The 27,155-nt window shown below is 37.0% G+C and overlaps 1 long non-coding RNA gene across 5 annotated transcripts in view; it reads right to left on the bottom strand.

Moving 5' to 3' along the window:
• The window catches only part of LOC107130592 (uncharacterized), a 130,779-nt gene that overhangs the window by 98,856 nt on the left and 4,768 nt on the right, over window positions 1-27,155 (bottom strand). The gene's annotated exons all lie outside the window — the stretch shown is intronic.

Genomic DNA, 27,155 nt, shown 5'->3' with positions numbered 1-27,155 from the left:
CAAAAATAAATAAATAAATAAATAAATAAATAAATAAATAAATAAATAAATCTCTCCACACAAATGACCAAACTCATGTGAAAATGCTTGACATCAATAATCATCAGAAATGCAAATCAAAACCACAATGAGATACCATCTCAGAATTACTATTATTAATATCAAAAAGTCAAAAAACAATAGATGCTGGTGATGTTCCAGAGAAAAGGAAACAGTCATATTCTGCTGCTGGGAATGTAAATTAGTTCAGCCACTGGGGAAGGCAGTTTGAAGATTTCTCAAAGACCTTAAAACAGAACTACCATTTTACCCAGCAGTCCCATTATTGGGTATATATCCAAAAGAAAATAAATTGTTCTACCAAAAAGACACATGCACTTGTATATTAATCACAGGACTATTCACAATAGCAAAGACATGGAATTAACCCAAGTATCCATCAACAGTGGATTGTATAAAGCAAATATGGTACATATACACCATGGAATACTAAGGACCCATTAAAAAGAATGAAATCATGTCCCTTGCAGCAACACATATACAGCTGGAGGCCATTATCCTGAACAAATTAATGCAGGAACAGAAAACCAAATACTGTATGTCATCACCTATAAGTGGGAGCTAAACATTGGGTACATATACATGGACAAAAAGATGGCAACAACAGACACTGGGGACTACTAGAGGGGAAAGGATGGGGGTGGGGGTGAGGGTTGAAAAACTATTGAGTACTGACTACTTGGGTGACAAGATCAATCGTACCCTAGACCTCAGCATCATCTGATATACCCATGTAACACAGTTGCACATGTACCCCCTGAATCTAAAATAAAAGTTGAAATTATAAAAATAAAAATTTCAGATGTCTTTCCAGTTAGCTTACATTCTGATGGAAATTCTGAACACTGCTAAGTGGACTAGTTATAAGGAAAAAGTGTTCAATGTTCTTGACAAATGTTGTATGGAAGATGAAATATTGTCAGTCATTACCAAAAATACTATTAACTTATTTTGAAAGGTCTGAGACTCTGAGGAAGCAAAAAGAGGTTTGATTCATTTTTATTTATAATGGGTATAAAGAGAAAGACCAGTTGTTTTCTGGAAAGCACAGATAAGGTATAATATATGCATAGAGATCTTAAGTGGCTTAAACACACAAAGAATTACTCTCCTAAATAAGTGCAAGTCTCATATGAAAGCCCCCAAAAGCCTCATCTGAAACTGAAGCACCTTTCATCTCTCTGCTCTGTCACTGTAGGCTTCAGCTATGGAGTGTACATTCCAGACCTCCAAAAGGAGAGGAGAAAAGGAAAAAAACACCCACCTCTAAACTGAGTTAGCTCCTTTTAAAGAGCCTCCTCAGCTGTTTCACACCGTAATGCTGCTTTCATCACACTGGCCAGAACTTAATAGTATAGTCACACCTAGCTGCAAAGGAGGCTGTGAAATGTAATGTTTTATCTGGGTGTAATACGTTCTGGAATAAAATTAGAATTTTGTTACTAAGGAAAAGGTATTGATATTGATATTGGGTAGGCAACTAGCAGCCCCTGTTTGAATAACCATAAGGGGAAATTTGAAATTGAACATTAGAAAGGATGAAATTGTATATGAAGTTGGACAATAACTTTTCTTACATCCCAAGTTTGTGCAGTATAAATGATACTGCCGGTGGGTCATTGAGGCTCTAGACTTATGTACGGCACCATGTTGAGTAGCAAAATAATAATAAAAAGTCATTATCCCCTCTTGGCCTCAATTATTTCTACATAAAAAATGAGGAAATCTATTATATATCAGTAGTATTTAGACTTTTTCTTATCAGCAGAATTCTTTCTTCAAACAAAATTTACGCAGATTCCCAGAGAAGACAGAAAAAGGGAGAACTTACTCCCATTGAAATGGGGGTTGTGGACTGGGAGCTTCATACCATAGTCTTTGTTCTCCAGTATGGCCTCTGAGATATCCCAGGGCTCTAAGGAAGAAAATGTGAAATCTGGTCTTTACGCTTTTTAGACTTCAGCAATTTAGGGTTTCATGACTCAGACCAAAAACAAGGGCTTTAGAAGACTTTAATTCATAAGGCTTTGTTTTTTTCTTCCAATACTTACTAGATAATGGATTTGGGGGAGAAAATGTCTCTGAGAAGCCTTCTAATATCTGACCTTGTTTGGATAAAATAAAACAAAATTTGACCCTCTGTAGGGTTTCTCGGGAATTTCTTACAAGCACAGATGTCTACATCTTATCTTGCCATTTATTAAAATTAGATAAGTAGCTCAATTCAATGTGTGCTACTAAGGTTCTCAATGTTTCCCTCCATGAAGTGTTACTTCTGAAGACCACAAAAGCATTGTTCAGATAATCTACATCTGATCACACCTAAACTTCTATACAATTCTTAGTTAATGCTTGGATTCTATCCAAAGGTGAATATTGGAGGGAGAAGTTTGACTTTCTTCCATGTAGTCAATTTAATATGGTCAGGCAGAGGGGGAAGATATTGTCCTACAGGAATTTTAACCAAAGTGCTGGAGTTTAAATTTCATGTGTGGCTTTTCCTTTATGAGGATTAGCTGCTGTGCAGGTCTGAAAAAAATGCTGGGGAGAAGTAAAATTATAGATAGAGATGGTGTAAAACCAAGGGTGGCTTTTGAGTCACACTTAATAGGAATATAGAACTCTTTACACTTTCCAAGTTTTCCCCATCCTACTGGGACTCTTAAACTGAAATAATAATCTCTTTCCCCTTTTAAATAATTCTTGTCCTACTTTTAAGACTACTGGGGGAATAAAATAAAACACATGCAAAACTTAACATCAGCATTACTAAAACATATGTAACAGCATGCAGAAACTCCACAGATCTTGTAAAAATACACTTAAGACCACAGAGAAAATCACCAAAAGCACAGGCCAAAATGTACTTGAATGGAGAGTGTGTGTTCGGAGGGCAGGAAACTCACAATTTACTCTTGGTTTTGTCATTACCCGAATCTGGGCTTTCTGTACAGTCATTTTTAATCTATCTGAATTTTTCTCTTACCTGTCATATAATTAAGGGATAGTCCTCTCTTATCTTTCAGAAATATTGGTAATATTTTGGTCATTAACCTAATATTCTTGGGTCAAATGAAAGAAAGTGGCTCAATAACTCAAAGGGTACTACAGCTGTGACAAACACTAATGAAATACAAGATGATATGGTTCTTGTAGAGTCACGGGACTGGCATTAGATCTAAGGTCATTTACAGAATGCTTAAGTTCATGATTATCTACCATTCTGCAGAATCCACAGCTCTTTGGCCAAGTTCTCAATTAGTTGCTCTAGACTATTTAATCCTCTTGTTCCCCTGACTTCCAGGCTTTATGTCCTTCATTTTTAACCAGAGGTTTTAAAACATCAACTTTTACAGACAGTGAATTTTCTTGCATGCTAAATCTAGTGCTCCAAGTGGGGAGAGAAGAGGTGCTACAAATCAATGGACTTTCAGGTTTTTCTCTTCACTGCTGAAGTCACTGGGGCCCTTTCTTTCTCAATTCTAATAGTTCTAAACAGCCCAACAGTCTCTAGGCCCTTGACCTTGAAATTTGGGCTTCGGTCCACAGTATTCAGAACTGGGAGGCAGCCCAAGTATAGCTCTTGTCTGGCTGCAGCCCAAACGTTTGGTGAGACTCCTAGAAACAAAATATCTGTAAACAAACAAAATTAACTAATGCAGGACTTTTATGCCATTTGAATTTAAATAAAAACAATTACATTTTAAAAGTCACATAAAAGTATATAAGGAATTTTTTATTGGCTAAAAGATATTCTTCAGCAACATGGAGGTTTTTAGGAACAGGGTGGATTAGGTTTTATTTTTGGTAGTTGGGATTGGCTTATATTCAGTGGACACATAGACAGTAGGCAAACTTGAAATGAAAGCTAGATTGCCCACCAGTGTCACACTGCGGAGCACTGCTATAGACGTCACCGGAAAAAGTATTAGAAATATATTTACATTACACACACAGCTCAGATCATTGCTGTGGTGGAGGCTGCATGTTTCATGAGCTGTCTAACAGTTTTTGCTTTACAGAGAATCCCAGGACAATTCACAAGTTAAAGACTAGTAGCATGGGAAAGAATTATCTCTTTGAAATAAAAGAGATCTCTTTCAATTATAGCTCAAGTAACACAGGCAAATTACATATTTCAACTACAGGTACTAACAATATTTTAGTAAACATTAGAGCCAAAGAATTCTAGTCATATGAGTTTTAGAGCTCTTTAGTTATTTTCCTATTTGTAATGTCCATCTGCTAACTCATTCATTTCTTCATTAAGTTATTTAGCAAAGAGTGGCTGAATATTTTTTATGTATTAGCAAAATTCTACACATGATGGTTGCACAAGCATGTATAAGATACAATCAAATCTTATGAGGTGGTTTTAAAACAATACCATAATTTATTGTATACTCCTCTCTTCAAAAAGTAGAGCTTAAAGCCCTGCCCCTTCAATGACAGCTGGATTTAGTGACTCATGTCTAACAACAGAATATTGTAGAAGTGACAGTATGTGATTTCTAAGACTAGGTATGGTAGTGTGTGCCTGTAGTCCCAGCTACTCAGGAGGCTGAGGCAGGAGGATCGCTTAAGCTCAGGAGTTTGAGGTTACAATGCGCTATGATTGTGCCACTGCACTTCAGCCTGGGTGACAGAGTGGGACCCTGTCAATCATTCAAATCAATTAATCAATGGAAATAAAAGACATTGTGCTTTGTTCCTCCTTTCTCTTTTCTATTACACACACTGGGGAAGTTATCTGCCATGTTGCAATGACACTCAGGCGGCCTTATGGAGATATCTTAATGGTGGGGAACTAAGATTTCCAGCCAACATCCATGTGAGTGACCACCTTGGAACTGGCTCCTCCAGATTCTCAGGTGAGGCTTCAGATAATACAGCCCCAGCCAATATCCTGACTGCAGCAACATGGGAAATCCTGAGCTACAATCTTCAAGCTAAGCTGCTCGAGTCCTAATCTTCAGAATTGTGTGAGATCATAAATATTTATTACTTCAAGATACTAGGTTTTGGGAGGTAATTTGTCATGCATTATTCAGAGGTTTCATAAGTATCTCACAAAATGATGCTTATCTCCTCAACATCTATTCTGCCTTCCTTCATTGTTTTTGAGATTCATATATAAAGACAGTATGCCTCAAAGTAATAATTTATTCTTCTTGCCATGAGGATAAAGAGATTATTCACCAAGCATCAGGACTTGGCTGTTATGGTGTTCTGGCAGGAACTAGAAGAACATGTTTTGGACTGGAGCTTGAGGGTAGTAGACCAAAAAGGATGAAATATAAGGCTGGATAGGGGAGAGTTTACTGATATGGGATCCTCTTTCTTGAATCATGATCTAACATTTTGGGAAGAATGCCTGGAGTCCATCCTCAAGTGTTGTGAGAATGGCTCTTTGAAGCCTGGAAACAATGAAGGCCTATCGAAAATAAGGTGGAAACTTCGGAACTGCCTTGGCAGAGTATTAAAGAAGGAGTCAAATAGTTCTGAGAGGTGAACGTAGCAGAATGGATTATTTAAGATCTCTCTTTATTCAGAAAATCTGCCATATTATATTTCCAATTATTTTTATTAAAGTAATCAGAAATTTGCCAGTGAGTGTAGCATCATCATCACTGAGAAGCACAGGAGCGGCTCTCCTCTGTATCCAGGTTTAATGACAAGAGGTACTGCGGTGGATCTGGAATCCCTAACGGGGGTAGGAATGTAAGATTCTGGAATTTCAGAGACCATGTGGCAGTACTTAGGTGAGATAGACATTCTTACACGATGGAGAGCAACAGGGGTCTTGGCTCACAGAGGTCTATGGCAAAGGCCATAGATCATAATTTTCTTTGGGGTAAGATAAATGAACAACCAATGAAAGTATTGATTCATAAAACAGAAAATATCAAGAATAAGTGAGAAGTTTGATCTTAGGCACTACAATTGTAAGTCACAATCTTTTATCCAGTTGCCATACGTGCAGTGGTTCTCAGAAGTAGAGCCTATTTGCTACATGGAAATCTAGGTCTCTTTGATGAAAGTCCCTGCAAGGCCAGTATATGAAGTGGCAACCTCCCTAATTCTTCCCTAAAAGAACCTACACCCATTTCTCAAAGAAACTCTATGGTAAGGAAAGGAGGCTATCTCTTTCTTTTTTTTTTTTTTGTTTTGTTTTTTATTATTTTTCTTTTTTTAAATTTATTTATTATTATTATACTTTAAGTTGTAGGGTACATGTGCATAACGTGCAGGTTTGTTACATATGTATACTTGTGCCATGTTGGTGTGCTGCACCCATCAACTTGTCATTTACATCAGGTATAACTCCCAATGCAATCCCTCCTCCCTCCCCCCTCCCCATGACAGGCCCCTGTGTGTGATGTTCCCCTTCCTGAGTCCAAGTGATCTCATTGTTCAGTTCCCACCTATGAGTGAGAACATGAGGTGTTTGGTTTTCTGTTCTTGTGATAGATTGCTGGGATTGTAAACTAGTTCAACCATTATGGAAAACAGTATGGCGATTCCTCAAGGATCTAGAACTAGATGTACCATATGACCCAGCCATCCCATTACTGGGTATATACCCAAAGGATTATAAATTATGCTGCTATAAAGACACATGCACTCGTATGTTTATTGCAGCACTATTCACAATAGCAAAGACTTGGAATCAACCCAAATGTCCATCAGTGACAGATTGGATTAAGAAAATGTGGCACATATACACCATGGAATACTATGCAGCCATCAAAAAGGATGAGTTTGTGTCCTTTGTAGGGACATGGATGCAGCTGGCTATCTCTTTCAAGAGCTGCTGGATAATGGGTCTGAATTAAAACCGATTTCAGGGAACACGAAAGTGCCATCATGACCCCTCTGATACAGTGTCATGAAAAGATGACAGTGGAGTGGTTTGAAGTCTATTTCACAGTAATAGTGGGTCCACCAACCCACCCTGTGATTTCTTCTCAGTTCCTTGAGGCATAATCACGATGGATATATTTACAAACATTTCCTGAACTTTGGAAAAGACCCATTATAAAAGTTTAGAAAAGACCAAGTGTAAGATACCAAAATTCCCTCACAATCCCACTAAGACAGCAAATCAGGAGCAATACTACATGCTATAGATAAAATGGCAAAGACTAGTGTCACCCTCAAAGACTTACAGAAAGCACAAGTGGTAGTCCTCATCATGTCCCCATTTAATTCATCAATCTGGTGAAAACTAGATGGTGAAAGTCATAGAAGAAGATGTTGGACTACATTACCTTAACCAACTGGTAGCCACAAGCACAGTCAACGTGCTGGAAGTAGAAGATTTACTAGAAAGATCAAAACATCCTCTGGAATTTGGCATACAGTTCTTGATATCTTACATGCCGTCTTTCAATGCCCATCAAGAAGGAGCATCAAAAGCTGTCTTCATTCACTTAGAATGAACTGCAAACCTTATGTATCAACTTGTCCTAGGCTTTTGTTAGCTTTCCTTTCTCAGTAAGGTACCTTTATAATCTTGACATTTTGCAGAACATCATGGTGATCTCCTCATGATAGTAATGACATCATGCAAGCTAAATGGTAGTAATGTCATGATAGTAATGACATCATACAAGCTAAATCTAGTAAATAGGAAGTGACAAGTACTCTGGATGACCTAGTAAGAAATATGCATGACACAGAATCAGAAATATTGTCTGCACAATTCAGGCACCTTCCAAAATTTCAGGAGGAAACCAATAGTCTGGGGCATTTTGTGATATTTCCTCCAAGGTAAATGATAAGTTACTGCACCCTGTACCTCTTACTACTAAGAAAGTACTTGGCAAACCTCTTTAAATTTTGGAGAGAGCATATGCCATGCTGGGGAATATTGCTTAAGTCATTTAGTGGGTGATATGAAGGACTGCCAATTTTGAGTGGTGACCAGAACAAAAGAGACTTCTGCAACATGTTCTAGCTCTGAAGCAATTGGCCCTGCCACTAGGAACATATGACTTGGCAGATCTAATGTTGCCAAATGTTACCACAGTAGATTAAACTTTAGAATGTCTCCCAAGCATTAATAGTTGAGTCACAATACGGTCCCCTGGGGTTCAGGAACACGGCCATGCCATCTGAGGCAGAGAATTATTCACTGCTTACATAAACAGCTCCTGGGAGAGTTGTATGAGCAAAGACAGCAGAATAGGAAGCCCCAGACCTCCTTCTCCCTTAGACACTGACTTAACAACAATATACAATTCAAAAAGCTTTTATGAGGAATTCAGAAACCAGTTAAGACATCACAGTATCATAGACAAACACAAAACTGAACAGTTGCACTGAAACAAGAAAAAACAATTGCATTTCACCCACTGTAGTTCTTTCCTCAAGCCAGTAGAGCTTGGTGCAACTGAGAGGAAATGCCCAACTCGCAGCTTCTCCCTTGCGAGAGAAAGAGAAGTGTGGAAAATATGTCTAACATTCTAGTTTGGGCAGGGGCTGACAAAGGATAGATTTATATATTGCCTTATTTGAAGCTCTGATGGAGAACTGGCATACCTTCGACTCCTAGGACAACTTTGAACAAAGAACAAGTCAGTGGCTTGTTGTAGCACCAGAGAACCTGCAGCATGACCAACTTTAAGACAGGTCATTTGATATGACTGAGCCAGAGGAACAAAAAGAAAAATGAAAGCCTAAGGAATGTATGGTACATTACCAAGTGGAACAATATTTACATATGAGAATCCAAAAAGGAGAAGAAAGAGAAAAAGGGATACAGAGCTTATTTTGAAGAAATCATTGATTTCTCCTTGATATGGTTTGGATCTGTGTCCCCACTAAATCTCATGTTGAGGCATAATCCCCAGTGTTGGAAGTGGGGTCTGGGGCGATGTGATTGGATCATGAGGGTGGATTTCTCATGAATGGTTTAGCACCATTCCCCTTGGTACTGTCCTTGTGACAGTGTGATTTCTTGTGAGATCTGGTCATTTAAAAGTGGGTGGCACCTTCCCTCTCACTCTCATGGTCCTGCTCCAACTGTGTGACATGCCTGCTCCCGCTTTGCCTGCTCCCATGATTGTAAATTTCTTGATGCCTTTCCAGAGGCCAAGCAGATGCTAGCATCATGCTTCCTGTATAGCCTGAGGAACCATGAACCAATTAAACCTCATTTCTTCATGAATTACCCAGTCTCAGGTATTTCTTTACAGCAATGCAGAATGGACTAATATACTCCCCAGACCAATTGGACTAAATGGGCATTCAAATGTGAGAAACTCAACGCACTCTAAGATGAATTTAAAGCAACCCACACTGAAACATATTGTAATCTAATTGCCAAAAGTCAAAGGCAAGGAGAGAATTTTGAGAGCACCAAGAAACAAATAACTCATCTCATATTAGGGAGCTTAAATAATATTACCAGTGGGTTTCTCAGCAGAAACATTACCAGACAGAAGGGAGTGGGATGATGTATTCGAAGTGCTTTAAAAAAAGAACAAACCCAAACCTGCTAACCAAGAATATTGTCTATCTTTCTATGTCTATATATGTTTATATCCAGCAAAACTGATCTTTAAAAATGAAGAAAACAATAAGACCTTTCCAGGTAAACAAAACTAAGGGAGTTTCTCACTGGAAGACCTGTCTTAAAATAAATGCTAAAGAAATGCTTGAGGTTTAAATGAAATAACTCTAGACACACAAAAATATGAAAGTCTTTGATATGGGTAGATATACAGACAAATAGAATCCTGTAATTCTGTATGGTGGTACATAAACAGTTTTAATTCCGGTATAAATTTAAAATGTAAGAGCATAAATATAACTATAAAATGTATTAATACAGCAAAATACAAAAACATGTGATTTGTGACATCAATAAGTTAAAGTGGCATAAAGGATAAAAGGAGCAGAGTTTTTGTATTCAACTGAAGTTGTTATCCATTTAAAATAAATTGTTGCAATTAAGAGTTTTTAAAAATCTCAATGACCCAAAAGAAAATACCTATAGAGGACACACAAAAGAAAATGAGAAATAAAGCATGCCATTACAAAACAATAAAACACAAAGGAAGGAAGCAAAGGAGGAAAAGAGAGACAAAATTAAGACATATAGAGAAAACAATTAACCAAATGGCAATAAGTCCTTCCCTATCAGTAATTCCTTTACATGTAAATGGATTAAACTGAATAAACAGACACAGAGTAGCTACATGGATAAGAAAAGGATCAAAGTAGTTGCCTGTCAGTGAGTCACTTCAAATCTAAAGACACATATAGGCTGAAGATGAAAGGATGGAATAAGACAATCTATGTAAATGGTGACCAAAAAAAGCAGAGGTGGCCATACTTGTATCAGATAAAATCAATATAGAAACACGACTTAGACATCACTGTAGACTAATTGAACCCAACAGATAGACACACAACATTCCACTCAAGAACAGCAAAATACACATTCTCCTCAAGAACACATGAAATATTCATCAGGATAGATCACATGTTAGGCCACAAAACAATTCTTAACAAATCTAAGATGTCTGGAGTCATACCAATGTATTTTCTGAATAAAATGGAATAAAACTGGAAATCAATTAAACAAATCAAACTGGAAAATTCAATTATGTGTGGTAATTAAGCAACATACTCTTTAACAATCAATGTGTAAAAGAAGAAATCACAAAGGAAATTGGAAAATACCTAAAAAAAAAAAAAGTGAAAACACAACAAACCAAAACTTTATGGGATATAGCAAATGTCCTAGAAACATACAACCTACCAGGACTGAATCATGAGTAAATTTTAAGATGTCAACATACCCACATCTAGTAAGGAGAATAAATCAGTAATCAAAAATCTCCCAACAAAGAAAAGATCAGGACCAGATGGCTTCACTGGAAAATTCTATCAAAAATTTAAATAAAATTAATCCCACTCCTTCTCAAACTTTTCCAAAAATTAAGAAGGAACACTTCCAAAATCACTACGTGGTGCCAGCATTATCCTGATATCAAAATCAGAGAAAAATACTTTGAGACAGAGAACAACAGACCAACATCCCTGATGAATATTGATGCAAAAATCCTCAACAAAATATTGGCACACTGAATTTGGTAACACGTTAAAGGGATTATGACCATGACCAGGTTGTATTTATTCCTAGAATGCAAGGATGGCTCAGTAAATGAAAAAAATCAACGCAATATACAACATTAACCAAATATATTAAATAAAAAGCAAAACCACAAGATTATCTCAATTGATGCAGAAAAAGTATTTGACAAAATACAATACCCTTTCCTGATAAAAACATCCAACAAAGTGTGAATAAAAATTACCTTAACATAATCAAGTAAATATATAGATCCAAAAAGTCCAAAGCTAACAACTCAACAATGAAAAACAGAATGTTTTCATCTAATAACAAGAACAAAGAAAGGATGTCCCATCTTGCCACTTGTATTCAATGACACTACAGGTCTCAGCGAGAGCAATTAGGCAGAAAAAGAAATAAAAGGCATAAATTTGAAAGGAAAAGGTAAATTGTCTCTATTCAACAGATGACATGATCTTATGTGGACAACTCTAAAAATTCCACCAAAAACAAGCCTGTTGGAATTAATAAACAAATTCCGCAAAGTTGCAAAAAAAAAAAAAAAAAATCAAGACACAAAAATTATTTGCATTTCTATATGCTAACCATGAATAATCCAAAAAGGAAAGTAAGAAACCAATCCCATTTCCTGTAGCATTGAAAAGAATAAAATACTTAGAAATACGCTTAACCAAGGAGGTAAAAGACTTGTATACTGAAAACTATAAAACATCACTGAAAGAAACGTTTAAAGATGCAAATAAGTTGAAAGGTATCACACATTCATGGACTGGAAGACAATATTGTTAACATGACCACACTACCCAAAGTAATTTGTAGATTAAATGCAATCCTTATCAAAATATCATTAGTTTTTCTTTCAAAAATAGAAAACATTCTAAAATTTATATGGAATCTCAAAGGATCCTAAGTGGCCAAAAGAAAATTGAGAAAGAAAAGCAAACCTGGAGGACTCACACTTTCTGATTTCAAAACATATTACAAAGCTACAGTAATCAAAAGAGTATGATACTGACACAAAGACATACAAATAGACTAATGGAACAGAATAGACAGCCCAGATATAGTCTCTAATGTATATGGTTACATGATCTCCAACAAAGGCACCATGGCTGCATAGTAACGAAAGAGTAGTCTCTTCAACAAATCATATTTGGAAAATTTTACATTCACAGGCAAAGAATAAAATTAGACTCTTACTTTACACCATATGTAAAAATTAACTCAAAATGGGTTAAGATCTAAATAGAAAACTTGAAACTATAGGTTTTTATAGGAGAAAACTCTGGGGAAAATCTTTATAATATTAAATTTGGCAGTAATTTCTTGGATATGATCACAAAAGCACAGGCAACAAAAGCAAAAATAGAGAATGGGACTACATTCAACTTAAACCCTTCTGTGCAGCAAAGAAAACTCCGAACAGAGTGAAAAAGATAACCTATGGAATTGGAAGAAATATTTGCAAACCACATAGGGAGTAATAACCAATATGCCTAAAGAATTCCTACAACTCAAAAACATCAACAAATAATCTGATTTAAAAATGGGCAAAGGATTTGAATAGACAGTTCTCTAAAGAAGATATATAAATGGCTGAAAAACATGTAAAGATGCTCAATATCACTAGTCATAAAAGAAATGAAAATTCAGTAACACCTCACAGTCATTAGGATGGCCACTATAAAACACATACACACCAAGAAAAGAACAAGTGTCAGTGAGGACATGGAGAAGTTGGAACACTTAGGCATTATTGGTGGAAATAGTACAATGGTGTAGCTGCTAAAGAAAACAGCAAAGAAATTGTCAACATGTTAAAAAAGAGAATTACCATATGATCCAGCAATCCCACTTCTGGGTATATATCCAAGAAAACTGAAAGAAGGATTTTGAAGAGGTAGTTGCATTTCCATGTTCATTGCAGTATTATTCTCAATAGCCTGGAGGCTAAAGCAGCCCAAATGTCCATTAATAGATTAGTAGATGAAAAAAATGTGATGCCAGGGGCTTCAGTGGCTGACTAGTCATCTGTTACTTGCCTCCTCCACAAAGAAACAAAACAGCGAGTAGATAATCATACTTTAATAGATCACCTAAGAGAGGATGCTGGAATTCAATAGAGAAGTGACAGAAAACACCCAAAGCAAGCAAGGAGAAAAAAGTGAGGCAGCCTGCTCCATCAAGATTGGCTTGGAGCCTGGAGAGGCCTCCAAGTGAGGGGAAAGGGTAAGTGAATAAACCCCAGTGATACACGTCCCCTCATGGACTCCTTTAGAGCCCCTCAACCCTCACTGGCCCTGAGACTAACATTAGGGTCAACCTGGAGACTACACAATAGATTGCTCCAGCGAGGGAGTTCACACTGGGTCTCACGTACCTTCCAAGTCCTAAGCAGCTACAGCAGGGCACCATTTTGAGAGCCCATCCCCCACCAAACTGGATTCTGCCCTGGGGCCCAACATTGATATCTCTGGAACCCCATTGACATCCCCTGCCCAGTTGTACACCACTGCTGACTCCTGCTGCTGCCAGGGCCAAAGCATAACTATTGGTAGTAATTCTTTCACTTCCAGTAGCAGCACCACAGTACATTTAAATGTGTCCTAAGGAAAGGGAACCCCATTTATAGCCAACACTTGGGGCCAAAGTGTATGCTTCCCAGACTTCTGTTTATGGCTACCGCCACTTAAAATAACTCCACCTTCCCCAGCAGTGGGGAGGCTGCACAGCCATTTCCACTTGTACTTGAGCATTCTGCCAGGGGCCTGGGATCACCCCATTCATGCCTGCTATAGCCAGCACCTACACACATTAGCAAGGTGCCTGAGGACAGCTCCACTCCCACTAGTGCCTGACCAAGTGCTCCGCTAGTGTCTAACCAAGCATCTCCAACCCCATCTGGGGGCCTGGAGATCACCCTGACCCATCCACCATCACTGGTATCTGAGCATTCCTCCTGGAAGCCTGAGGATGAGCCCATCCAACCTGCTGCTACAACCACAGCTGACACCCACCGGCAGGCCTGAGGACAGGCCCACCAAATCTGTTACAGTCACTACTGACATCAGTGCTGACTGCTTGGAAGCCAGGGGATTATCCTGCCCCTGCTTCTACCATTGTCCATGCCACACTGCAGAGGAGCCCAAAGACCCACTCACTCACCCAGCCCACCAATGCCACTGCTGGCACCCCAGCCAGCCAGCCAGAGGCCCAAGAATTGGCCTGCCTGAACCCACTGACACTGGTGCCAGTGTATACCACCCGGGGACACAGGAACAGCTGCCATAGTCAGCCTACCAGTGACAGCACTGGGGCCCACCTGATATCTCCATTCCAAGCATAACTTACCACAACCTCTACTGACATGGCACCCTAAGTCACTGAGGAAATCACCAACGCTACTAATACTGTTTATAGTTAATGAAATGATATGCATACATTATTGCATGCATCCAGAATCAAAGGCAAAGTAACCTCCCAGCCAACACCATGGATACATTTTCAGGAAAAAGTCCTCCCCTACAAAAGCAAATTGAAAAAATTGAAAGAAGTGACTGTTACATCAGATGCACAGATATCAATATAAGGACAAAGGAGATATAAAAAAGGAAATATGACACCTCCAAAGAAACAGCAATAGAATCCATTAAGAAATTTATGAAATCCTGGGAAAAGAATTCAAAATAATGATATTAAAGAAGGTCAGTGACATACAAGAGAAGAAAAATGTAAAGAAATCAGAAAAACAATTCAGGATATGAATGAGAAATTTACCAAAGAGATAGGTATCATTAAAAAGAACCAAACAGAAACTCTGGAAGTAAAGAATTCATTCAACTAATGAAAAATATACTTGAGAGTTTCAACAATAGACTAAGTCATGCAGAAGAAAGAATTCAAAACCTGAAGACGGGTCTTTCAAAATCATCCAGTCAAACAAAAATTTTAAAAAAGAATAAACAAAGCCCATGTGACATATGAAACACATAACATAACCAAATATTCAAATTTTCTGTGTCCCAAAAGGCAAAGAGAAAATAAACAGGATAGAAAACATATTTAATGACATAATAGCTGAAAACTTTCCAAGTCTACCAAGGATTTAGACAGCCAGATACAGGCAGCTCAGATTTCCAAACAGACACAATGCAAAAGGTTTTGTCCACAGCACATTATAGTGAAGCTGTCAAAAGTCAAAGGAATTCTCAAAACAGCAAGAGAAAAGTTTCTAGTCACGTATAAGAAAACCCCCATCAGACTAACAGTGGATATCTCAGCAGAAACTTTACAGGCCAGGAGAGAATGGAGTGGTTTATTCAAAGTGCTCAAATAAAAAAATATATATACCCAATGAAGTTATCGCTCATCAATAAAGGAAAAATAAACTATTTTCCAGATAAACAAAAGCTAAGGAAATTAATAATCACTAGACCAGCCCTTAACCCTATAAGAATTGATTAAGGGAAGCAAAAAGATGTTATCTACCATCATGAAAACACACGAAAGTATAAAACCCACTCATAGAGCTAAATATTCATACGAATGAGGAAGAGAAAGAACGCAAATGTTATCACTACAGAAAACCACCAAAGCACACTGATAAACAGTGAGAAAGAAAGGAACAAAGAATATACAAACCAACCAGAAATCAATAAATAAAATGACATGAGTAACCAAGCCTCCAGTATCAATAACAACTTTGAAAGTAAATAGATTAAACTTTTCTCTTAAAAGATATAGACTGGCTGAATAGATTTTAAAAAATGACCCCATTAGGTGCTGCCTACAAGATACTCATCTCACCTTTAAAGACGTATAGGCTGAAAGTAAAGGTATGGAAAAAGATATTCAGATATTCCATGAAATCAGAAACCAAAAACAAGCAGGAGTAGCTTACTTATGTCAATTAAAACAGACTTTAAGTCAAAAACAGTAAAAAGAGGCAAAGAAGGTCATTATATAATAAAGAGATCAATTCAGCAAGAGGATAAAACAATTCTAAACATATATGCACTCAGTACTGGAGGACCCAGATATATAAAGCAAATATCACTAGATCTAAAGGGAGATATAGTCTCCAATACAATAATAATTGGGGACGTCAATACTCCACTCTCAGCATTAAAAAGATAATCTAGACAGCAAATTAACAGAAAAGCATAGGATTTAAATCGTACTGTAGACCGAATGGAGCTAACAGATATTTATAGAACATTTTATATAATAGCTATAAAATACAAATTCTTCTGACCAGCAAATGGGATGTTTTCCAGGATAGACCGTATGCTGGGACACAAAACAAGTCTCAAAAAATTTAAAAAAAATACAAAATCAAACCAAACCCAAAGTTAATAGAAGAAAAGAAATAATAAAGATCAGAGCAGAACTAAACAAAAGAGGGACTAAAAAAAATTACAAGGAGTCAATGAAACAAAGAGCTGGCTTTTTGGGAAAAAAGCAAAAGTTGATAAACTACTAGCTACACCAACCAAGAAAAAAGAAAATCCAAATAAAATCAGAAATAAAAATAGAGACATATAAGTGATACCACAGAAATATAAAGGATCAGAGTATATTATGAACAATTATACACTAACAAACTTGAAAACTCAGAAGAAACAGACAAATTTCTGGATACATACACCTACCAAGATAGAATCAAGAAGAAACAGTAAACCTGAACAGACTAATGATGAAACTGACTCAATAATAAAATGCCTGCCAACAAAAAAAAGTCAGGACCAGATGGCTTCACTGCAGAATTCCACCAAATTCACAAAAAAACTAACACCAATTCTCTTCAAACTATTTCAAAAAATCAAAGCACAGAAAATTCTCTCTAATTAATTCTATGAGGCCAGCATTAACCTGATATTAACACAAGACAAGGATGCAACAATAAGACACAAATCGATATCTTTGATGAACATACATGACACATGAACATATCAACAAAATACTAGCAAAACAAATCCAACAGCACATCAAACAGCTAATACACTATGATTAAGTGGGATTTTTGCCAGAGATGTAAGGATAGTTCAACATATGCACATCAATAAATGTAAAACATCACATCAACATAATGAAGGACAAGAACCCTGTCATCTCAATAGATACAAAAAAAGCATTAGATAAAATTTAAGTCTTTAATGATGAAAACTCTCAATAAATGAGGCACAGATGGAACATACCTCAATATAATAAAGGCCTTATATGATAAACTCACAGCTAACATCATACTAAATGGGGAAAAGCAGAAAAGGTTTTCTTCTAAGGGCTAGAACAAGGCAAGGATGTCCACTTTCACCACTCCTAATCAATATAGTACTGGTAATCCTAGGCAGAGAAATCAGGCTAAATAAATAAATAAATAAAACACCTAAATAAATGGCATCCAAATTGGAAAGATGATGTCAAATTGTCCCTCTTTGCAGATGGCATGATCCCATATCTAGAAAACCTAAAGACCCCACCAAAAAACTTAGAACTGATAAAAAGAAAAAAAGTTTAGTAAAGTTGCAGGACACAAAATCAACTTACAAAAATCAGTAGTATTTATAACACCAATAATGAACTATTTGAGAAAGACATCAAGAAGGTAATTCCATTTACAGTAGCTACCAAAATAAAATACCTAGGAATAAATTTAACCAAGAAGGTGAAAGACCGCTACAAGAAAAACTACAAAGCACTGAAGAAAGACGTTGAAGAGGATACAAATGGAAATTACCATTCTACCTAAAGCAATCTACAGATTCAGTGCAGGCCCTATTGAAATACCAATGTCATTTTTCACAGAAATAGGAAAAACAATCCAAAAATTCTCATGGAAACAAAGAGCCCGAATAGCCAAAGCTATCTTCAGCACAAAGAACAAAGTTGGAGGCATTATACTACCTGATATCAAAATACACTACAAAATTATAGTAACAATTTTGTATAGTAACAATTACAACAGCACGTAATTGGTATAAAACCAGATACATAAACCAATGGAATAGAGAACCCCAAAATAAATCCATGTATTTACAGCCAACTAATTTTTTTTTTTTTTTTACAAAGACAAGAACATACTAGGAAAAGAACTCTGTTTTCAATAAATGGTGCTGGAAAAACTGGATATCCATATGCAGAATAATGAAATTGGATTTCTGTCTCTCACCATATACAAAAATCAACTCACGATGGATTAAAGACTTAAATGTAAGACCGAAAACTATAAAACCACTAGAAGAAAACATACGGGAAATGCCTCAGGACGTTGGTCTAAGCAAATATTTTATGGATTAGACCTCAAAAGCACAGAAAACAAAAAATCAGAAATAGATAAATGAGACTATATTAAACTAAAATACTTCTGCACAACATAGGAAACAATCGAAACTGAAGAGACAGCCTGTTAAATGGCAGAAAACATTTGCAAACTATGCATCCAGCAGGGGTCTAATATCCAGAAAATACAAGGAACTCAAACAACTCAACAAAAAAAAAATTCCATTTAAAAGTAGGCTAAGGTCATGAATGAACATTTCTCAAAAGAAGACATACAAATGGCCAACAGCTGTATTTAAAAATGCTCAATATCACTGAGCCTCAGAGAAATACAAATAAAAACCACAATGAGATATCATCTCACCCCAAGTGGAATGGCCATTATTTATTTATTTTTTACCTATGATAGATGAACTTTTAATTTTTCAACTTTACCATGGTACGAAAGGAACATACATTCAGTGCAAATCGTACTTAGAAATTTGAATTCTGATCCTTTCCAGAGCTAGCATGTGCAGTATGATACTTTCTCTTGATGTTGGCCAGTGGTAGCAGTGAGCTACAGCTCCCAGGCAGCCAGCCACTCATGAGGGTAAACAATACTCGATGTCTTCTTGACTAACACTATGCCTGCTAAACCATCAAGTGCCCATGCACCAATGCCTTCTACCAGCTATTCTTGAGCTTCATCAGAAGAGAGAGAAATTAATAACCCTGTTGCTGTAGCCTCCCCATCATCCAGCAATTGATTGTAGTCCAATTCTTCAAACATTCTTCAGACCCAGTGTGCTTTCAGCTATGTACATTAATGGTGAGTACCCAATACAACCATTCTATTTTCCACATTCAGTACAGTATTCAATAAATTACATGAGATATTCAACACTCCATTAGAAAATAGGCTTAGGTTAGATGATTTTGCCCAACTGTCAACTAATGTATGTGTTCTGAGCATGTTTAAGATAGGCTGGGCAATACTATGATATTCTGTAAGTTATTATATTGAAAGCATTTTCAACTTATGATATATTCAAGTTACGATGGGTTTGAGAAAAGGGGAATGGCTAGCACAACTATCCAAAGTTTCAAAATATCTGATTTACCAATGTAATATTGCCTCAGACTCAAAGGATACACACTGTGGTGACATTGGAAGTACAGATTGTGGGGTTCACTGATTCTACCATAAACAGCAGCACTCACAGCTGCTGGTCTCACTGATAATGTTGAGATGGCTTTTTATAGCCATCCAACTTGGGTATGACAGCATGAGTAAGGGTGCTATCCTTCAAAATAGAGAATACACTTTGAATCGATAAGTGTTATATGGTTTATGTTGATTATAGATAGAGAATGAGATCATGAACAAAGGATTAGGTAAGAAGTGGCTATTCTTACCATCATTTTCAGTGGCCCATTTGGGAAATTTGTACTATCTTTACATCAGGCCCTGGTGGATTGTAAGTTCTATTGCTGGAAAGGAAGTTTTATACCAGGGGGACAGAATATGGGTTTCACTAAACCCAAAGCTACTGGTACCACCTAGTCCCTTAGAACTAGACCAAGAGGTAAAGAAAGAAATAACAATACTGACTGAAGTATCTGACTATCATGAGAAGATATTGTTGCTGCTATATAATGAGGGCAAGGGAAAAAAATCAGGATTTAATAGGAATGTGTCTTGGTGCTCAATTCCCAGTAATAGCCATTGATGGGTAGTTGCAGTAACTAAGTTTGACAAAGGTTGAAACGAAAAAATGGGGGAACATTTTCAGAGATGAGATTACAAATTACCTCCCTGGCAAAAGCCTACAGCAGCTGAGAGTGAGAAGAATCTAGAAAGCATCACAGAGGAAGATGATCAATATAAATAATGATCTTGAAACTAGCTGCAGCAGTAGGCTACAGATGATCACTTTAACCATTTTTCCGAGTCTTTCAAAAATTAGTTTTGTCTGGCCATGACTTTGAAGAATTTCTAATCGGACAAATTTAACTCAACTTGGGACAGGAGTGAATGTGGGTAGTACCAGAGGTGAATTGTAGCTGAAGCCTTTGCTGACCACGTACATCCTCTCTGCTTTCACTATTCCCATATACACCTGCAGGTTCATGTATCAAACTAAGTTTCTCATCTACACGTCACTCTGACTGAGAGCAATTTCCAGCCACTGGAACATGTTAAGCTCAAATAGGACAGGCAGGGAGGAGCAGGGCACGGAAGCTCCATGAGCATCTTCAACAGTGAAAAATAGGAATTAGTAAATACATATCTAACCTTTCTTAGCTTTGGGTAGAGCAGTTATCAGTGGGCCTGGCAACTAATGACTTACAGTGACAGGCTGATTATTAACACCTTCTATTGGCTTCATTCTACTTGCTCTGAATTGCCTCCCATATAAACGAAGCACTCAATTCCAATGAGTGGTTTGCTTCAGTATTTTGGGTCTCAGTTAAGATCTCCAAGGCTAAAGGAGATTGTCTTTCCCCATGTAATAATTACATGCAACTTCAGGCACTTCGGCTGACCTTAAATGATTTGCTACATTCTTCTGTATATAAGTCTGCATATTGCTTCTGCTTTAAATATATCTCAATAGTATGTCAAGAATATTCAATCAGCTAAAATTAGAAAATTTTTTAATCAGAAAACCAAAACAGAGGAAATGGCTTGAAGCTTAAAATTTTTTATCTTCCATTCTCCTCTCCAACCATTTCCCATAAAGTCCTAAAAAGGCCAGTTAACTTTTTAGTGTCTATGCTTCCTAATGTGTTAAGTGAGACTCATAACCCTATGATGTAAGAGCAGTAAAGCAGATGAATTATTTAATGTTAGATGATCTATAATCTGCCACACACTATTATTTTGGAGATGCCCATGCATTATTCATTGCTGAATGCACTTATGTTACATTATTAGAGTACATAATCTCTCACATTCAGATATTACACACACTTTTTAACAGGTAGCAAAAACAATACATGCTGTGTGATATTTTTAGCTAAAATGAGTTAATCCTAGGTGACCTAGAGCAAAATGTTTTTTAAGGCTATACAAAAATAGTAAACCTAACCTTCTTGGTGATAAGTATTATTATTGTATTTATTTGTAGTTCAGTAGACTCTTGGCATTCAGGGACTTAATAACACAGTTTGTATTCTTTGGAGGCAACCTCAAAGGTTCATGCAACAGAGTGATGAGTAGTTTTGTGGTGGCATGGATTTTAATTGTACAAACTAATGGCCTGATATGTAGAGGCCTGTCCCAATACCACTACTCATGAACGGTGAGCTGGCTGCTTCTTATCCTGTAAGTAGCTCACCTTAGCTCTGTTCTTCTTTCTCTTTCATGAGCAGTAACTGCTCTTAAGTGATAAAAACTTCATATATTTTTGAAAAATGGCTCTTATGGGAGAAATAAACCATTGCTAGTGCTGGTGATGAAAATGAAGAAGTCTAAGAAGCATTTATTTTTAGCCACAAAGAGAGATTTTTAATAAAAAGTAGGATGTTGAACTTGGCAGACTTAAATCCCTAATAGGACAGAGTCCACCAAGTGGGTATATGAACACCAGAAAAATCATTTATGAAATTTTCAACAAGAATTCTCACTAAATCAAAAGTTGATTTTTGCATTATTCTCTTTTAAAACAAGCACTCATCTGAAGGTCAGAAAGGGAGCTTTAAGGTTTTTATTTTACTTTGTAACCTTTTTTAGGACAGGTTGTATGTTTTAGTAATCTTCTTTTGCATTTTCTAAAATAAATTTTGATAGTGTTTTAGTTAATTCTTTTGCATTTTATAAGAGAAAAATCACAGTCTTCAAATGAAAATGGTATCTTCTTTTTTAAAACATCGAATCATTAAATTCCTTATTTTGTTGTCTTGTACCAGCCCTTCAGAAATAATGATTAAAAATAGAGATATCCCACATGCTTCTACTGTTCTTAACTTTTACTTGAATATGTCTAGGGTTTCCCAAAATATATTTCATTGAACAGTTGTACTCTTTGAAGAACAAGTTCCATAACAAAGATTTAGAAATCTGCCATGCTGTTTCCATGTTAGAGAATCAGAGAGCATCTTCACCTATTAATTGTACCGAACAGCCCTGTAATTTAATATTTTATGGTTTAATTTTGTTCAATCCTGGGTTAAACTGCCTTGCCCAGAAATTAAAGAAAGAGCGAACAGTCCCCACTGTCTTATGAAGCCAAATAACTTGGATGGTACATTACAGGAGAAAAAAAAAATGTATATCTTTTTCAATCTCATTCTCAAGCAAGTTGGCAGTCCTTCATTTTGCGAACAACAATGTGAAGGAAAACCCCTGCCACAGTGTCCCCAGTGGCAACTGCAGAATGGACACCAAGGCGTCCAATGAGTGAAAATAACTCACAAATGAAAGCTTCCCAAAGTGAACAATTATTGTGCTAGAGATGGTGGACTACTAAGTTTTGCTGACTAACCAGACAAACTATCCCTATGCTTTCTTTTGTAGGCTTCTGGGTCAGTTTAACCTAAGAATTATACGGCAAACTGTGAAAAGCTTTGATCCATTGGCAACTACTTTTTCGGTTTGAATCATGATTTATTATTATTATTATTTCTCTACTATGTGATGGCAATTGTGATCTAGGATCCTCTCCTTCATATTGTCTTAATCATCAAAGTAAACCCCTGGTCCATAAAAATTGGCTACATAATAGATCAACTCTATGAAGTTAGAGTTATAAAAAGCTTTATAATAAACCTTTTTGCTGTTATAACTTGGGTATTCACATAAAAGTTAAACTGTTTAAAACTTCCACATTGCTGCTGGCTTTGGTCAGTTGCATCGATGTTCTCCAGTTAGATTTGCCTGAAGTTTCCTTTTGTGTGATACTTGGTCAAGTATTAACATCACACTTCTATTTTTTTCCCTGTATTTTAAGACACTATGTATATTCTGTTATCCATCCTCCAAAGACTGAAAGAGTTCATCTGTAAGTCTAAACAGCAGTAATTTTGAACAATATTTTTTAAAATTTTCCCATCCTATCACATTTATTGGTATATTTAATATATACCAATTTTGTATACCAGTTTTGTATGTTCTCTTTAGCTAAAATTGGTAGTGTTAATTTTCCTTAAAAACTGGGGTTTTTTTTCCCCAGATTTACAAAATCCAATAAATATCTTTTCTAAGAGGATTTTTCCCCATAAGTTATTGGGGTACAGGTGGTATTTGGTTACATAAGTTCTTTAGTGGTGATTTGTGAGATTTTGGTGCACCCATCACCTGAGCAGTATACACTGCACCATATTTGTAGTCTTTTATTCCTCACCCCTGCTTCCACCCTTCCCCCCAAGTCCCCAAAGTCCATTGTATCATTTTTATGCCTTTCAGTCCTCATAACTTAGCTCCCACATATCAGTGAGAACATCTGATGCTTGGTTTTCCATTCCTGAATTACTTCACTTAGAATAGTAGTCTCATCCAATCTCATCCAGGTCACTGCAAATGCTGTTAATTCCTTTTTATAGCTGCATAGTATTCCAGCATATATGTGTATATGTGTATATATGTATACATATGTGCATATATGTATATATGTGTATATATGTGTGTATATATATACACACACACACCCCCCATAGTTTATCTACTCATTGATTGGGTTGGTTCCATGATTTTGCAATTGTGAATTGTGCCGCTATAACCATGCATGTGCAACTATCTTTTTCCAGTAATGACTTCTTTTCCTTAGGGTAGATACCCACTAGTCAAATTACTGGATCAAGTGGTAGTTCTTTTAGTTCTGTAAGGAATCTCTACCCTGTTTTCCATAGTGGCTGTACTAGTTTACATTCCCATAAGCAGTGTAGAAGCGTTCCCTGTTCATTGCATCCATGGCAACATCTACTGTTTTTTGATTTTTTGATGATGGCCATTCTTGCAGGAGTAAGGTGACATTGCATTGTGGTTTTGATTTGCATTTCCCTGATCATTAGTGATGTTGAGCATTTTTTCATGTTTGTTGGCCATTTGCATATCTTCTTTTGAGAATTGTCTATTCATGTCCTTAGCCCACTTTTTGATGGGCTTACTTATTTTTCTTTACTGATTTGAGTTTGTTATAAATTCTGGATATTAGTCCTTTGTCAGGTATATAGATTGTGAAGATTCTCTCCCACTCTGTAGGTTGTCCATTTACTCCACTGACTGTTCCTTTTGCTGTGCAAAAGCCCTTTAGTTTAATTAACTCTCACAAATACCTTATTATATTCATGGCTACAGCATAAGATGTCCTATTCTACTTTCTTTCTAACCTTGTCCTCAAATTGAAAAGGAAAAGGTGAAAATGGAAAGGAACTCTAGTGACAGGTGTAAAAAGCAAAGGTAGACTGAAAAGACCCCACGTGAGAGAATGGGATATAAAAAGTTGCTTTATTAAACTTTCCATTCTATAGATTTTTTTCCCTAAAAAAGAAGTTATCACATAAGAAAGAAAGGTGAAGGCAGATAAAGAATGGGCTTTCAGATGTTCAGGCAGGCCACTATTAATCAAGTTTTTTCAGCTATAAAAAAAGAATGGTTAATATCAACTGTATCCAGCTTTTGGAGGGAAGATTAGGTAAGATACTCTATAGAGCTCTAGAATGTAATCCTGCAGAAATATAAACTTATTACTGTTACTTTATAGATTGCCAACATTCCACTATTGACTCTTTTGAATCTAGGACAATGTTCATTATTAAAAGTATGGGTCAGGTGCAATGGCTCACAACTGTAAATCGCAGCACTTTAGGAAGTTGAGGTAGGTGGATTGCTCGAGCTCAGGAGTTCAAGATCAGCTTGGGCAGCATGATGAAACACCTAAAATATAAAAATTAGCCAGACATGGTAATGTATACCTGTAGTCTCAGCTACCTGGAAGGCTGAGATGGGAGAATCGCTTGAGCCCAGGAGGTTGAGAATGCAGTGAGCTATGGTTGTGCCACTGCGTTCCAGCCTGAGTGACAGAGAGAGAAATGCTGTCTCACATTTTAAAAAGCCCTTTACATTGTATTGGGAAAAATGGCCAAAAACCATACAAGTTATTTATGGCAAGTTCGGACTGACCACAGGACTGTCCAGGGGGAAGAAAAAAAGGTCTTATAAGATCAATTGGTATATTCCTTATTAATGGCAAGGAGTTATAATCACCAATATGGTCTTCTGCACTATTTATGAAAGAAAACTTCAGCAAATAATTATAACTTTGTAACTACTACTGCCCTTCTTAAAAGAATCAGTACTGAGACAGAAAAGAAAAAGAAATTATTAAAAAGATGTGAGACCTTGACAAGAAACTTGTTCAGAAGAAAGATCTTGCCCTGTATCCACTTACCTATATCTTCTGCTCATTTACCTCTCTTTCTGTGTATGCTTCTATTTAATATCCTATCCTTGACCTCGGTAATTTGTGGTTGGTTCTATGGTAATGGTTGCTGGAGAAGTAATTTGATTTTTTGCCTCATCTATTTTTAACATCCTTTTCCTAATGTCTTTTCTATATATACTACAGCAGTGGCAACATCCTGCTGGAAGAGAGAGCATGTACTTCCTGAAAGGCATCATTTTGGGTTCTACAAATGTCTCTAATGTCCCTTCTGCTAATATAATCACTCCTGCAGGTGGTAAATAGTATGTTGGTCATTAAGGGCATGAATGAGAACCTTAAAAAAAAATAATGTATATATAATTGAAGCCCAAGGTGTTAAACCCATGGAAATATTCTATTGCCCTTTAAAACATCTATAGAAGTGTACTTCTCTCGAGGCAATAACCAAATGAAATGCCCATTTTTGATGCTATTCAGAGACATCAATTTGCATAGAGGAGTATGGAGGAGAAGAAGGTACCAAGTAGCCCTGGTCAAACTTTGTAGAAGTTCGTGAAAGTAAAATATTTATATAAGCAGAGGCAACAGGCACACAATGGCTGTAGTAAAGAGGTGCAGTCTGATTTTCTCACGACCTCCTTCCCAATCTGAGAACCCAATTTCTTAAGAACACATGATTGAGATGGTTCAGCAAAGACCAAGAAAATCAGATGAAAAACTATAACTAACTTATACCATAAGCCACACAGTTACATGTCACTGGGGAAACTAACATTTGTAGAATTTACAATTGCCTTCAACACTGGATCCTTACGTTGTGTTGAAGGTATTATTTTGCCGGGCGCGGTGGCTCAAGCCTGTAATCCCAGCACTTTGGGAGGCCGAGGCGGGCGGATCACAAGGTCAGGAGATCGAGACCACAGTGAAACCCCGTCTCTACTAAAAATACAAAAAATTAGCCGGGCGCGGTGGCGGGCGCCTGTAGTCCCAGCTACTCAGGAGGCTGAGGCAGGAGAATGGCGGGAACCCGGGAGGCGGAGCTTGCAGTGAGCCGAGATCGCGCCACTGCACTCCAGCCTGGGCAACAGCGTGAGACTCCGTCTCAAAAAAAAAAAAGAAGGTATTATTTTGATTAACTTCCCATTTTGCAAATAGAATTAGGAAAATAAGACTCAGATGTTAAATGACTGGCCCTTTACTTACAGTTAATGATGGAGTCAGGACATGCCATTCCAATATATGGCACTTTGCCATTTGAGAAAACAGCAGAAAAACGAAGGCCATTCCCATCTTGCCCTGGTCCTTCTCTCCCAAAGCAGGTTCTTTCCAGAGGCACCTGGATG

Source organism: Macaca fascicularis, chromosome 8 (genome assembly GCF_037993035.2).
Source record: "Macaca fascicularis isolate 582-1 chromosome 8, T2T-MFA8v1.1".
Classification (NCBI taxonomy): Eukaryota; Metazoa; Chordata; class Mammalia; order Primates; family Cercopithecidae; genus Macaca; species Macaca fascicularis.
Note: the sequence above shows the minus strand (reverse complement) of the source record. Positions and strands in the feature narration are given on the sequence as shown.